Source organism: Condylura cristata, unplaced genomic scaffold, assembly GCF_000260355.1.
Source record: "Condylura cristata isolate star-nosed mole 26May11 unplaced genomic scaffold, ConCri1.0 scaffold00018, whole genome shotgun sequence".
NCBI lineage: Eukaryota > Metazoa > Chordata > Mammalia > Eulipotyphla > Talpidae > Condylura > Condylura cristata.
The window spans coordinates 10,750,318-10,755,210 of NW_004567119.1; positions in this window are offsets into that span (position 1 = coordinate 10,750,318).

Sequence of the window (4,893 nt, forward strand, 5' to 3'; positions counted from 1 at the left end):
AAAACTTAGTTGATGAGAAATCCTCACGAATATTTTACTTTGCTCCTGTCCTGTTTGTGTTTTCATTTTCTGCCTGTCCTTGTCGCTGAAGTGCAAGGACATCCTTTCTCAGCCTAATCTGCATCAGAGCTCATCTTTTAACCAAGCTATTGGCCAGTTCTTACAGAATATCCCTTCTGGTCCCTATAACAGCATACAAGGTTTTTTTTGTTTTTTTTTTTTTTTGCACCTAATTGTACTTAAAACTGCCTGCAGTTGGACTTTTCTTCCCATACTGTTGCGAGCTGTTACCAGATTACAAGTGACTTGGTTGCTCAGTGTAGTGGCCCACTCCTCCATTTGATTTTTATTAGCGACACCTGACAGTTGACACCTATTTCAACTGTTCTCTAGAACTGCACCTCAGTTTTTTCCCTTATCACTGGTGACTTACCTATGCTAATCTTGTCTCAGAACTTGAAAACTAGCGCTTAGTCCTTGAACATTTTCATGTACCACAGTTCTATACATTTTTCTTTCAAGTTTCACTCCCAGATTTTTATTTCTATTTATAAATATAAATAAATTTTTATCTAGGTGCCTATTTGATATTTCCACTTGTAGTATAGAAATGATCTAATTTCAGTTTCACCAACCCTCCTATTTAAGCCAAAACCTGTGGTTATGCCGAACTATACATCTCCCAAACTTAATCTGGAATCTTCCACTATAGTCAGTCACTGTTGCATTATGTATACCTAGATTGTGTATGAAGATTATGTATATTTGGGTCATGTATACCTATTCCCTGTTATCCCCACTTACAGAATTTATGTGTAGATTGACCAAAGAAAGCTTGTATCTTCAACTTTTGCCACTACCAGGCCATCTAGCTAAACTGCCCTTGCTATTTCTGGATACTGGTACATTCTACTTTAGGGCTTTTATGTTAGGTTCCCCTGTGTTTGAAAGATTTCTTTCCTTGATAATGGCCACTGAGTTTGCTCCTTTACCTCAAGTCTGATGATTTGTTTACCCATTAAAAATTGTACCCCACACTCAGAATTTTTTTGTTGGTGGCGGTATATTTGTATCCATGAAGACATGGTTTGATTTGCTGCTATATCTTCTGTTACCAAGTGCAATATTTGTTGAACAAAGGAAAAAATGACAATCCCTGTTATCTCTGAAAAAGCAACTAAGTTTTAATGTTTTCTACTGGAAGCATTTGCAGATTTTGGCCTCAAATGATAGGGACTTTTGTACTGGGCCTAAAATCACTGGGGTGCAGATAGGAACTACATAAGTGGTGATTTTCCTTTTAATGCTGCCCACTATTTAGCAAGATTGATAGTGCAGCTCCAATCTGCTATACTTAGTGGGATTGGCCTGTTTGATTAACTGGCTCCCCTCCCCCCCTCCATAATCTGGTTTAAAGGTGGTTAAGTTTCATCTACTGAAATTGTAATTTTCCATTTACGTATCTTACAAAAGTAATGTGTAGGTGAATTCACAATGGTTTTTGTTATGTGATTCTACTTGAGATCCTTTTACCTTGATCTTTTCATAGGAAAATAATTGTACATTGTGACCAGCAATACACAATTCTTCAAAGTAGGTTACTGACGTCCTTTGTCCTAAGGCAAAGACTGCTTTATATTTTGTGACTGAAAGAGCAAATGGCTTGACAAACTGGCTTTGTCTCTTAAGTGTATATGCAGCGCCACTGTGAAAGTGCATGCTAAGGTTAAAGGAGAGAAAACATTTGTGTTTTGGAGTTGACGCAATTACACAGGTCCCTAAATGTGAAGAGTGGCAGAAAAGGTTGGTACAGAGCTGTGAGCATACTGCTGGATGACGGTGTTGAAGGTGGAGAAAAGGCCAGGAGCTGAGAGGGTGAGCTCTTAAAAGCTGGAAAGAGTGGATGAAAGAAATCCCATCTCACACTGCATTCACAAAAAGCCATTATGTGTATTCTCTCAGCCCTCGTTTAGTCTCAGGGCTGTAAGTACCTGTTTTAATGATCACAGTCATTCCCTAGGTGATGGCTGTGATTATTTTGGCTGAAGTTAGTTGTCTGATTGCTCATGAAGTCCTCACGGCAACATGTGTTTGTGGTCTTGCATGCAGAGTAGCTTGTCCGTATGCTTTACTATCGGAAAAGTCATTACCGGGTTGGAGGAAAGGTCTTTAACTACGTAGAAATTATCTGAAATTCAGAATTCAGTACGCACAAGTAGTTTATTAGAGCACAGAGGCCCACTCCACCCAGCTGCTGCAATTACACCACAGTGGCAGGGCTGAGTAGCAGCAAGAGACCAAATGCAGCACTCTCGTGATGGCACCACAGTGCAGCATCACTGATGGCAGTGGCAACGACCAAGCACCTCACTTGCCACCTGTGAGAAAAGACATCCTTAAAAATGCAATAGATTGGCCCTCCCTGGTGGCGCAGCGGGTTAAAGCGCAGCACTGAGAGGCTAAAGCCACTTCCGCATGAGTTCGATTCCCGCCTGCCCCGGAGGTGACCACATGGCGTGGCAGACCTCTCCTGACCCACCCGCTGCTCCCCTCAGCAGTGTACGTGGTAGATCTGCCTGTTCTGCTCCCCACTCTGTCTCTGGTGAGGCCTCTCGCTGCCCCTGAGCCTCTGGCCTGTACCCCAGCTCTGTATGTACAAATAAATAAATCTTTTAAAAAAAAAATGCAACAGAGTCTCAGTATACATCAGCATAAACTGGTGAACATTTGCAGTCAAGTTTGACAGCAGGGATTGCTAACTTGGCGCCCTGGTTAAGTGAAAAGTCCTCTCACCCCAAAGGAAGTGTTCCAAAAAAGAAATTACTTATTATTTTGAACTTGAAATTTTGTAGATTGGTTTCTTCTTCCTACAAATAATTCTACCCTGTGGAAAAAGCTTACTGATGCCTGCAATAAATAGGAAAATAAAGCATCCAGGTTCAATTAAGAGCTTTGGCAAAACTATTTATAAAATAAGTGTGAGTTCCTCTGGGCTAATTCAGTGTACTATTACCTTTCACTATCATATAGGAGACTGATGTATAACGTGTCTGTGTGGTAAATGTTGATAAAGCATCAGAGATTAGCCCAATTGGGGCACTGCTACATTTAGAAGTGTTAATGGGACAAAGACCCCTGCTATTTGCCACCAGTGGGTGGGTGAAGATACAACACACTGGAGGTCACCATCTGGTGACCAATGTTTTCATTGAATTGTGCCCATTGGCCAGTGTCTGCTCACTCTTGTCCTCTATGGGAAAGGTCAGTTGTCAATAAGACCTAGTAGAAGCAGGCTGCCCCATGCATGGCAGACAACACATTCCCTCATGGGCTGTGCACACTATAAGATCCCACGCAGGCCAGCCTGGCTTCCTGCCCACTTGCCATCTGCCTTGCAGTGAGTGAGGCCATGTCACAGACTGACTACACTGGACCTCTGGCCACTTCTCAGGTCCCTGATGATGCCTTAGTACTTGATACATTTTTAGGTAATGATGTTGCTGCCCCAAGAGCTCTTACCCATTTTAGGTAGAATAACAGCATTGTGGGGTATTAGCAGTATTAATCCCAGTAGATGCCAGTAGCACCTTTCCCCTAGTTGTGAAAAGCAAACTGTCTCAAGACATGACCAAGTGTCCCTGGATGCAAGACTGCGTCCCCCTCCTCCCTTCCTGTTGAGCACTGGTGCCCTTGATTCCAGAACTGCTGCCAGACTCAGGTACAGTGTTGCCATCTACAGTCTTACCTGCCGGTGGGCTCGCAGTCTATCCTCATCCACGCAGATTGCTGATGCATCAACAGCAGCACCCAACTGCAATGGTGGACAAACTCACAGACATACACAACCTTTCAATGTGACTGATCACATGCTTTTGATGTCTGAGTGGCCCTGGGCAAAGTCAAAATTGGCAACCAAAGCTGCAACTGTTGACGATGCTGCCCATGGGACTTAACCAAAATCAGGTCTAACGTGAACGGCGTCCACTCAGCTTCTATCTTTATATGAGTGGGCGCTATCTCCATCATGACCGGGGCTTTTTTTTTGCCCATCTCTTGATAACGACACCAAAGATGAGCAGATCAGATGCCATCACTGGCGCAGGTCGTTATGAATAGTCTGAGTGGATAGTCAAGACAGCCTAAAAGCAGCTCTGCACTCCCACTGGCCTCACAGCGGGCTGGGACCCAGGAGACCACGTCTAAGGCCAGTGCCACAGGCTGGCTTCATGTGCTGCTTCAAGTCTTATGCACAGCAGCCTTCATTAAATGTAACCTTATTTGAAACAAACTGAGAAGATCTGATTCTGATCTGGTGGTTGACTCATACTCATATAAAAATTCAAGTTTGGCCAAGAATGTGCCAGGCTGAGAAGAAATTGTGAGAGGCAAGCTGGCATCTGGCCCGAGGGCCCTGCACTCTCCTGAAGGGTATGCCGAGACTATGATGCACTGACTGTGCTTCACCTGGTCACTTCTCAGGATTGTGTTTTCATCCGCTGGGCAGACGCGAAGGATGAGGTAATGTCTCCCCCTTAGTAAAGAGCAGGTTTGTTTCTGCTTCCTGCAAAGGTGGCAACCTCAGCCTTCCTCTTCTGTAACAAACCACTGCTAGATGGGCCCTTTGCATCCCCGTGTGGTAACTGGAGAGGCCTGGGCACTGACTGAAATAAACATGAAGCTCTGTTAACTTTGGTGACAGCTTTGTTTTTCACCCAGCAGTTTCATGTTTTTTATTTGCCAGCATCCATAAGACTGTGGTAGGCTAACTATTTATTTATGCATACAAGAGCTGGGGTCTAGGCCAGAGGTATGGGGAGGGTGAGCAGATTCACTAGAGACAGAATGGGAAGCAGAACAGGCAGACTGGCTGGAACACACTGCTGAAGGGAGCAG